Below are 11929 nucleotides of genomic sequence, written 5' to 3'. Positions count from 1 at the left end.
CGAATTTATCGGAATACTGTTTGTTTTCAACAATCTCAAAAAATCAAAATTTGACTTCTTTAACAAAATTCATTTTTAAACTCACGCACAAAAATAAAATAAAATTTACGTGAGTTATTTAAAAAAAAATATTGTTTTGCTCAAATGAGCATTTGTCTATGAAACGAGGGTCTTTTCTATTTTTGCAAAGGTCCACTTATTCCAAATAAAATTTTGAAAGTTCACAAACAAAATTTTATTATGAAGTGCAGGTCTATTTCAAAAATATCTTAGGATTATTGTTTATTACTTTAACTACGAACTTATGTACGAACCTAAAGGTATTTGTGTGAAAAATTCATGCTTTGAAAGTAAAATTTTGATTTCTATGAAAACTTATAAACAAATTTTATCTACTGCAACCAAATCATGTATATTCAAGGATTCATGTATCTCTTTCATATTAGGGATTATTGCTCGTTTCTTAAACTAACGAACGAACGGGCGTATGTTTTCTAAAACAAATTTTCATAAAACCTACGCATACATACATACATGGAATTTTATTTTTGAAAAACTCATGAAAAACACACGGCAAAAAAAAACAAAAAAAAAACAAAAAATCACGTGCCTTTTGTCGGCGCCGGAGTTCGCCGAAAATCGGTCGGCGGCAATCGGTGATTGGGAGCTCCAGCGTACACAAAAAAAATAATCTTTTCTCGGACGTGAGGAAGAAGAGATGCTTGGTCGTTCAATCAAAAAATTAATTAAAAATAATTTTTAGGGCTTCTTCCCTTTTATATCAATTTTATTTCTAAAACCTAATAAAACATGGATTTCCTTTTTGGGCTCGGGCCCGAAAACGCTAACCCGACCAAAACCGAACGTCTAACCGACCAAATCAGCAGCGCCTCATCTCTCTGTGCTCACGGGATGACGCTCTATCATACTATCAGGGTCCTTACCTGAGCATTTGTTCGTACATGACACCATTGGAGCAAATCGGGGATTCTGAAAATACCTTTATACGACCGAGTTCAACTGCTTATCTCGTCGACTGGAAAATCACCATCTAATGCTTACTGCAGAACATGATTGTCCCTCACTAAGCATGGGACTTAATGTTGATGGTGGATTTTCGACAAAGGTCAAAATCGTAAAATCATGATACTGCACATTTCTGACCCGGCTTCAGAAACGCACGTGACAATTCATATTTTACGACTCGTGAACCGTTTCACGATCTCTGATCGGGTTCCTCTCAGAGCCATGATGAATATGATTCTCAAAAGGCCTCCTACTAGCTGAGCGTTCGATGCTGCGCATTTCATCATGACCTCTATGTAGAATAACATGATTGGGAGGTCCTCCTACATAATTGTTTGTTGAGAGGTATTAACGCCTTCAGGACGTCGGCGACACTCGCTGTTCCCTGACTACATAGAGAGAAGAACGATTGGGCGGTCCTCTTATATAATTGTTTATTGAGAGAGCTTAATGCCTTCAGGACGTCGGAGACACTCGTTGTTCCCTGATTATGTAGAGAGACCGTGTATACATTCAGGAGGATCTCCTACATAATTGTTTGTTGAGGCACTACACCAAATTCTGAGATTTGAAACAGAACCAAGTCGTTACGAAATGAGGCTGTAACGTCTTTCGCCTGTTTCAAAAGTGGGTGTTACATTTTTTTCGTAACGGCAATGTAGCCGTTACGAATTCTGGATTGTAACGGCGGTAGTAATAGATGAGGGCCGTTACGAAATGCCACGTAGTAACATCCGGGGGCCGTTACGAATTATTTGTAACAACATGGTCTTAACAAGCTCAAGCCGTTACAACGTGGCATAATAACGTGCTCCAGCCGTTACTACGTGGCAATTTGAAACAGCTCGAAGCCGTTACGAACTTTTTTTGTAACATTAAAAATATTACTGCTAGTCAACATTGACCTGGTCAAAATTGGTAAATATTGACCAGGTCAATGCCGACTGGCAGTTCATATTCTTCCGGAAACAAGCCGGAATTCTAAATTCAATGCCTGTATACATTCATCATCCACACTCAACAACAATTTCTTCAGTCTATTCATATCACTTTCATTCAGTTCAGATTTATATAACAAAAGAACTGAACAGATAGATAAATTACAAAAGAACTAAAATTTCTCAAGTACCAAACTTTTTTTTTTTGTCAAGTATCAAATTTCTAAGGGAATACATGGAAGGTTCCAAACACATAGAAACTTACTAACTGCCTACAAAACTTGAATACATGGAACTTACAAATCTTAGCTGCTTTGTTCTCCACCCTTTCTGATGATTCAAATAAACACAACTAAGCTTTATACCCTTTGCAGGCTTGCTTTGTTGAAAGCTTGAGCATCAGAAAACTCGATGTAGGCAATCCTGCAAAATACAACATGCAACATTATTATGACAAGTAAACTGGAAGAAATAATGTTCAAAAAACGCAGTTCGCGTAAATTCAAACAACCAATAAATACGTGGGCGTAATACCAATTTTTTTTGTTTCTTAGATGTTGGTAGTAAGGTATACTTAGAGCAGAAGACATACTAGAAAGGAAAAGTTATTGTTGCAGGGAAGTAAGAGAAGTACTTACCATGTAATATAGCAGGTACACATGTTGATGCCAACCCCCTCGCAAGTATAAACTGAAGGTCAAAACCACATATTATAAGCAATCTCTAGGTTAACTTGAAACAAATATGAACTTCTCCGTGCTCACAGTAGCACTACCTGATATCTCTAGTGAGAACAACATTTCTGATTGTCTTCCTATTTCTTTAAGCTCCAAAACACTTGTATCCAGTCCAACTGCTTCTGAAAGGATTTAGAAGCATACGTTAGATGCATTAAAAATAAATACATTTCAGAAGGAGACACGTAATCAGTATGCCCTGCTTCATAATATTCCATTAAGCCAAGGTAGTAAAAAGTAGTTGGAGTGGTTAAATTTCCAAAAGCATACGTAGTACATGAGAAAGAGAACTTGGAACCAATTGCTAAAGGAAATAGTTTACGTAAGTAAAGAATTTTAGCATCTTTACTTGAAATAGATGGAAACATCCTCCTCAGTTAATGTACTTTCAGCGGGAAAAGTCCATAAGATTCATAAGTTGGCACTATCTTTGGTCCTGCAACCTACCAAAGATGATAAGCTCTCTCACCAGAACTGAGTACACAATTGTAAGAAACAGAAAATCAATCAAGTATTCCAGTGAAGTACTTAACTTGTAATCGAGAAGGTTCACAAAGGCTGATGCCAAGCCCACTGCAGTTCACTTCCCACCAAATTTACTAAGTTCATTGAAACTTCCTACATAGAAACTTACAAAATTCATAGAAACTACCTGCATTACAAAAATTTCTAAGGGATTCTCCAACCTTTCTGATCTCATAACAGAGCATCATTCAATTAACCTGCAAACCGAACAATGACAAACAATGGTTATATAATATAAGGGAATGCACTCAAACATCATTCAGCTAGCTAGTTATAGTATTAATTATCCATGTTTCAAACGCTCCACCCAATAATAGTAAAATTTTCGTAAAAATAGAAGTAGGTTCATCTGATTAGTTAAGGAATTAAAACTAGTCCCACCAAATCCTTCCCAATGTCCTGAAATACAAGCAGCCATGTAAAATTAGGTATCACTTTAGTATTCTGTTATAAACATATCGAGATGTCCCCATCAGTTTCAAAACCAACAATATGGAATTTAAGCAAATTACAGGTAGAGAAACCAGCTTTACCTCTTTTCCATCAGGGACAACTTCTTTGACTTCACGTGTGAGGGAATCAAGAATGGTATCAGGATCAGACACAATCAACTTGAATGCCTAGTAAACAATAAAATATCAGAATAAGCTACACCAAATCTATATAAACTCCTGGATATATTGCATTGATAAAATTGAACACTTCAGGACATTAACAACGCTGCACGATTGTTTCCTGACTATGCACCTTTCAGAACGAGTACGATGCTTCAACTATCTCATATCTCGATTCTACAATAGATTAATTCTACCGTGACATTCACCACTGAATTCCTAGAAAGTAATCTATTATATCTTATTACTCTGTTCCATGAATCCCCGGCTGACCCCATGGATTAGTAATAGATAACCAATTCATCTCATTGCCATGTTCCCTGAATTCCCCGGTTGGATTCATGGATTGGTAATAAATGCACAATTCATGATTATTGCTCCGTTTCATAAATCATTCTCCGCTGAATTTCATGAATTAGTAATAATTACTCAACAATCGGGCATCTGGACTATCACCGAGTAAGCCCCAATGAAATGGTGCAAGTGTACTCAACAATGATGCACGAACGAGCATTCAAAAATATGGACTAATGAGGAATCCTACACAAAACAGGAGAGAGAAAATAATAATAAAAAATAGAAAAGAGGCGCCTAGGGACCGGGCCCACCGGCCGGCCGCCATGGCTGTTCCCAACGTCTCTTCCTTTTATTTTTCTTATTTTATTTATTTTATTTTTCATGAACTCATGAAAAGCAACTTTCCTTGTTTGATCAAAACTCACGGTTTCTCCATATTTTCACGGTTTCATGAAAAATAATAAAATAGGGAAAGGTGTCGTGGGACCGGGCTATCTAACCGGCCGGCCATATCCTAGCCGTGGCCGGTCCCACACCTTGCAATCCCTTGTTTTCGTAATTATTATTTTCCTCATCTCATGAAACTCCTCCGTTTGAGCAAAAATCATGGTTTCTTCATATTTTCTCAAATATTGCTCAAACCATGAAAAGGCCAAAAACTCAAATGGTCACATGACCGACTGGGCTACTCACGCTAAATATTAAAATATTGTTATTTTAATATTTTCCAAATTTTGATAAAACGAGCAAAGTCCTACTTGCTCATTCGAAAAAAATCAAGAATATCAGTCAAAGATCGAACTCTTCTGAAAATCCGAGATATTGCTTAAACGCACACCTAAAAATACCGAAACTCTCAGGACTAAGACACGGACTTATGGTGACCCGGGCATGCTTCCTTGACCGACCAAGGCCGTCCCTAAGGCTTGCAAGGAGTCGGTCCCACACATTCTTATAATTTTGACCTTATTTGCTCAATTGCTCATATTGGGTCCAAACTCTTTCCAACAACTTGGAATTTTCTCAAACGACCATCAGTTGGTCCCACGACCACCAAGGGACGGTTTCATGCCCCCTTGGTCGGTCCCTCACTTCTCCATAATAAGGTTTTATCACCTAACGCTCACACGGGCACTATTTTAATAAATGATGAAACCGACATTTTATCATCATTATTTCACCAACCTGTCAACTAAGGACCCTGGTGCACGCTCTCTCGAGCACTTGGGTACCACATGGTCGTCCATCATCCCATGTGGTCGGTCCCTCCCTCACCCATGACCTATTTTCAACAATTCATCAATTGACGAACAATTTATAAAAGGGTTTTGAACAAACACTCCACAAATCATCATTCTGAGCAAGTTCAAACACTAATAAATTTATGTTGATCCAGAAATCAACATCTGGATTAATTATATAAAATATTGGTAGTCTACCAATATTTTAATTAATATTTATTGGGTCACGTCACCAATAAATAATTCTTCGAATTGAACAATACTTGCTCAGTTGATCGAATATTGATCCAACTATCAATATTCAGTAATTTATCAGTAATTCGTCGAATTGAGCAATACTTGCTCAGTTGCTCGAATATTGATCCAACTATAAATATTCAGTAATTTATCAGTAATTCGTCTAATTGAGCAATACTTGCTCAGTTGCTCGAATATTGATTCAACTATCAATATTCAGTAATTCGTCGACGCTCAGTTGCTCGAATATTGATCAAACTATCAATATTCAGTAGTTTATCGATGCTCAGTTGCTCGAATGTACAATATTTGCTCAGACGAGCAATATCTAAGAACGTCTAACATGTTCAATCCATGAATCATTGAGCATTCGATCAATAGTCAACGACTGACTAATCAAATACACGTCTGCCTTGCAGATTCCACGTTCATGAGACATCAATCACGTCATATAGGGAGATATTACTTAGGATTTTGGTCTGGTGGCCTACAACACGTGTGTTCATACACGATGAGAAATGTGAGTAAGTCGTACAAAAGGTTGAAGGAGTTAGCAAAGTAGTGGGTGGACGGTTAACTAAGTCTCCGCATGGCATGTAACTGGTTTTACCACGATCTCCCACTTTCCCACTCTTTCACTCATGAAACCGTCATACTTACTGGGATCAATGTGTTCGCTATTATGACAATATAAATAAGTTCTGAATTGATGACTGAAACAATGAACAATCGTCTACATACAAGTCCTCTCGATCAAACTTATATACATATATTTGCAGAAACCATCAACACATCCACAATCCTTGATCATCATTGATCCCACAATTCTCAGCTTCCCTCCTACAGATCAACCCATCTTCCTCTTTGTGACCGAATTGACTCTGGAACGACCATTGACTTGGTTTAGGCCGGAGTTCTACAGATTGATCTCTAGAACTCAAAGCACTCCCGTGCAGTGCATCTGTGTGAGGTTAAACAGTTTGCTCGGTTGAGGAGTCTCGCTCGAACAGTCATCTCTTCACTTACCTAAAAAAACCAGCAAATGGTTTTTCCCCATCTACAATCTTAACCATAACTAGTTCAAATGACTCAAATGAAACTAGTTAAAAAGTTTTTCAATTGTTATATTCTCATAGAAGCATGCAAGAACACAATTGAAGCAAAATTGGTTTGATTCACTCGAATCAATTCATAAATATTATAGCCACGGTTTGCAAAGAATGCATTCTTTAATATATATAAATGTATTAGTTCATGAGCCAACCGATTTTAGAACGTTAACCACTCAAGTATCCATACGGGTACGCATACCTAAGTAATCGGTATGAGTTTTGGTTCGCCAGTATGCGAACGGGTACGTATACCTTAGTACACTTCAAAAACCCAGCAGAAATTCCCGGACCTATACCTTACGCAAGTATGCGTACCGGTATGTATACTTGGTACACGGAATTTCACAACTGCAAGTACGCATACAGGTATGCATACTATAGTTCCGATCGTGGATCACATACATGCAAGAAATGCACATTATGTTTATAATCCAATAGTTCTAAACTCTATTTCAATCATTGAAACTTTATTAGAGGATGACAATAGCCGTTTTCACACACTATTAGCATCAAAGCAATTTTCAAGTTATTGAAATAATCATAACAAAACATTCCAAGTCTACTGATAGACACATTTTTTTGTCTAATATGTCTCAATTGTATGCATTGTTAGTGCTCTATTTTATATTTATTGTGTGATTTTATATCTTTGTAGGTATTTTTAGAGAAATAAGCCCTTGCGGCGAAATGGGCTCAAAAAGCAGTGTTTTACACCCCCGGAGAAATGTACCGGAGGCACCCAGAATTTCACCGGAAACGTCCCAGAAATATCCCGGAGGAACCCAGAAAAATTACTTTTTCAGCCCCAAATTGCTAAAGGGACACCAGAACTGGATTAGGGGGAGATCAGTTTTCCTCCCAAAATTTGAATGAAAAGTTTGGCGGGAAAGAAGTGTTTCACGTCTGATAGTTAAGAATCGATATTTTGGGCTATCCATGAAGAGATTAAAGCTATGATTTCTCTTGGGATTGTTTCTTAGCCCTCATCATGCGAGGAAAGGGTCTTGGAATGGATCCAAATTATCTGGATAAGACGATCAAGAGCTAAACAGGGTATACGTGAATATTCTGGGAGATATTCTCGAGAATTTGTTCACAACAGGGACCGGGAATATCTCTGGTGATTGGTTCGGATATATGGAAGTTATTTGAGAATATATTCACTGCGACGTTTGATTCTATGTTTAGAATATATACAAGGAAATCTCGGTGATTCCTGTGAGAGTAAAGAGAAAATATTCTTGCATTCAACCGAGAGGATTCAGAGTTATGACGAGATATTTTCATCCCCTGTTGGCTATATAAAGAGGTTACGAGACTCAGAGAAGACTGTCGAGAGTTGGGAGGAGAGAAGGAACGCTGCAGATCGAGAACCATGATTTCTCTCTGCTGCTGCTGCTGCCATTGATGAAGATGAAGAACACGAAGAACGCACTCGCAGAAGCAGTCGTTTATCAACAGTGTCTAGCGTGGGTCGTAGTTCTTCGTACAACAACAGTTAACATTTATCGTTCTTTTTGTAACAGCTGAACAGCGCCTTTGCAACAGTTCTTTCTGTTGCGATTTTTCTGTTCAATTGTTTTACTCATTTTTATCATTTATAAACAACTTTTTGAGCAATAAATAATTATTTTGAGAGCATTTTTACTATGATGAGCTAAAACCCAACACTGGGACGACAGAGGATGCCAAACTTCATACTTAGGGTAATTTCATTAATTCTTTTTAAGACTTTTGCATTAATTTAAAATTGAAATATGATTTGAATTAATTGGTTGTTATTTAATTTGATGATGTATGCTTGGCTTAGGTGTTTTGATACATCATGCTTAGGACTTACAATCAATTTTTTGAAAATCTACTTTGGCAAAATAAGAGTCCATATAATTTATGTTTTGAGCGATTATTGTTGAGAATAAATCATTGAGCCCTATGTTATGAAAATTGGCCGAATCATTAGTCCCAGTACCTCTCTACCAATTTGTCAATATTTGTATATATATTTATTTTCTATAATCCTTCACAAGTCCGAGAGTTTGAACCTCATTACTACAACCACACAGAAAATATTTAATCATAATGGCGCCGCCGACGCGGATTTGTGCTTAGGTAGAATTTTTAGGTTTATTTTTTTTTATTTATTATTTGTTCCTTTTTACTTTGTCTTTTTGTCTTTGATTTACAGGTTCGAAGTGGAGCACTAAGGACTTGGAGAGGAAAAAGCTTAAAGCGAAAAGCGAAAAGAGAAGAAAAAAAAGGACAATTTTAGGATTTAATTTTTAATTTTTTTTTAGAGTGTGTGAGGAAAACTGTAATTTTTATTTATTTATTTATTTATTTTGGACTTTGGACTTTAAACAATTGGACTTTATTTTTTTTTAACCCTACGGAAGGGTATTACTATTAAAAAAAAAATTATTATATAAACTGTGTGCAGGGAAGGACGACGATTACTATATCGTCTTGGCCCCTCGGGTTCGCACACGGCATAGGAGTCGTGGCCCGAGTCGCCCGTCTGGTACGGGAGGTAAGTCCATCGAAACACTCGCGAATCTCCTTTAAGCGAGTTACTATATTTCTTAAGGTGATTCATTGATTGAGGATGAATTTGGACTGTTTTTAAATTCCTAGTAAAGGGCAAGGCCTGGCCAATACAAGATAAGGGTTTGGATTTCATCACCGCTCCCTTCTTGCCCGCCTTAGGAAAACGAAACCTAACGCGAACCCAAGCTTAAAATTTGGAATAGAACGAGACCGATAGGGTAACGAGCTTAATAGGAAACTCATTCGAAAAATATTGGTTGCTCTTTAAGCACACTCCAAAGTTCATGATGGTTTCTGTGAGTTGAATGCGTGACTGCGCCGCCTTGTGATAGCGGTGAGGCCTTGGGTATCAAAGCTCCACTGAGCTTCCCTCGCCTCAATTCAACTTACTTTGACTCGGATTGATTCCAGAGGGATTTGCTAAAATTGCAACGAATTCCCTTTCGAAAGATAGAAGCTGGTCTAGAAACAATCTAAGTGGAGCCATCATGCTTTTTGTTTGCTAGAAATCTTTAGGTTTGTTTTGGTGGAGTCGAGTCGGCCTTGTTTGTGATTGTGTAGAATTCCCTTGCAATTAAGAATGTCGAGCTGGTATGATAGAAGCCAATACAATGAATATCGACCCGAATTTGAATATGGACATCATCAGTTTCATTACCATGGTGGGAATAGTGGTTGGGAACGCCAAACTCTTCAAGGTTATGGTTCATACCATGGTGAGCCCAATCACTATCCTCACAACCATCAGTCATACGAAAAATTCTGCTAATTCCTCTTTACTTGAGTCGACACGTAAGTTAGCTGAGACAACACGTAAGTTCGCTGAAATGAATAACTTAGTTATGGACGAAAATAATGCAATGAGTGAACTTTCTTTACCTGATTTCCTAGATTACGTCAGGAATTCGTGTGAGTCGGCCCAAAAGCTTTTGTTAGAGACCCAGAATAGAACTTCTCTAAAAGATCTAAATTTCCAAAATAGTGCTTCCAATTTTACCCTTGATGTAAATAGTGAATATTTGCCTAATTTAGAGGACGAGGTTAGAATAAAATACACTACTTATTTAGATAAGGTTCAATCATTTTCGTACTATGATGATGAGGATAGCAGTAATGAAGAATCTGAAATATGTAGGCATAGTGATCATGAGTCTAGTAATCCAATTGAGTTGTATAGTGATTATATTATTTCTAGTTCAAATCCAAATAATTTTTATGATTATTCACCTATTCAAAAGGATGTGGATTTGATTAGAGATACCATTGTTTTAGACGATGTAGTTCATGATCCTTTAGCCTGCAGTATGTTGGATAATCCATTATTTGATGTGCCTATCAGTGAATCGGAGGAGGTAACTATGATTAAAACCTTAGTTTATGAGCCTTTCTCTGATAATCCTTTATATGATTGTGATGATGGTTTAGAGGAAAGAGTTTACCCTGAGAATACTGTTTTAGAATCTAGCGATTTAGAAACACTAGTCTTAGAAGATGATAAACTCGTAGAAATGAGTGAGGATGAACCCAACTTAGAAGAATCTATTGACCATTTCCAGGAATCTGATGACCTAGAAATTAGGGAAGTTGTGACTAGTCTTTCTAGAGACACAGAAAACTCTAAGTTTGGGGGTGATTATCATTCTCCGTGTGCTTTAACTCTTAGAAAGTACCCTCCTGTAGGACTTGACATTTGTGCCTCAACCATCTTACAAGATTATCTTCATACACGTTTTCCCGAGCCTAATGATGTCCAGAAAGAAGCTCAGTTGTTAGAAACCCATCCTCTGGTTGATGTGGTTAACCCAGGCTATGATACCAAGATTGACTTTGTTTTCCCACCAAAAACTTTTCAACCAATTGTGGGAACTTTTGATTTTAAGATGTGTCGGTTATTAAGTTTTGAGACTAAACCTAATCACTTTAGGATATTAGGGTCGACACATTATCTTAAGAATGACCACCACTCTAACTGTAGTCAATTATGTAAGTCATATCAGATTGACTTAGAGGATCCGCAATTATTTAGGTTATTACTTTGTGATTCCAAGTTCTTATTTGAGTTTTTCCAGACTCTAGGACCTAATAATTTGGATCCAACCTATGAGGAAATGCATCCGAGGAAAATATTTTATTTAGACCCTTTCATAGAACCTGAACCTGAAGCACAATTAGATATAAATATCTTAATCAGGAAAATAGATAAGGGCATGTTATTCTTGTTCACTTTCTTTGGTTATTGTAGTTTCCTTTGGTCAGCTCTTTTTCGTTTTGAAGACCCACAGTTATTTCGACTGTTACTTTATGGTTCGAGTTGACTAATCCTTTCCTAAGTCAGGCTGAAGACTTTAAACTTAGCACTTCTTGGGAGGTAACCCAATATTCTTGCGACACGGTAATATCCTTCCTTATCTCTTTTGCTTCAAGTGGTAACAGTTTCTCCTTGTTCATGCTTTTAGTTTCATCTTTAGAACATTGAGGACAATGTTAGATTTAAGTTTGGGGGTATGGGAGAAACTTTTTAGTTGCATAATAAATAAACTCCAGAGCCTAGAAATTTACGCCTATTAAGGGTAGCACTAACCAATCTAAGTGGATGGAAACATTTTTGTTTTAGGAGCTGAGGAACCAATCTGACTAGATGGAAACATCTATAGAGTC

The 11929-nt window shown here is 37.2% G+C and overlaps 1 long non-coding RNA gene across 1 annotated transcript; it reads right to left on the bottom strand.

The window, feature by feature from the left end:
* Positions 1 to 2160: 2160 nt before the first annotated feature.
* Positions 2161 to 2759, bottom strand: LOC113321767. Its single transcript, XR_003346874.1, has 3 exons — positions 2740 to 2759; positions 2603 to 2654; positions 2161 to 2387 (listed from the first exon to the last, which is right to left on the bottom strand). It is a non-coding gene; the product is annotated as an uncharacterized LOC113321767 (long non-coding RNA).
* Between the last annotated feature and the right edge of the window lie 9170 nt (positions 2760 to 11929).

Source organism: Papaver somniferum, chromosome 11 (assembly GCF_003573695.1).
Source record: "Papaver somniferum cultivar HN1 chromosome 11, ASM357369v1, whole genome shotgun sequence".
In the NCBI taxonomy this organism is placed as follows: Eukaryota; Viridiplantae; Streptophyta; class Magnoliopsida; order Ranunculales; family Papaveraceae; genus Papaver; species Papaver somniferum.
The sequence above is the reverse complement of the archived record's forward strand: the minus strand, read 5'-3'. Positions and strand labels throughout refer to the sequence as shown.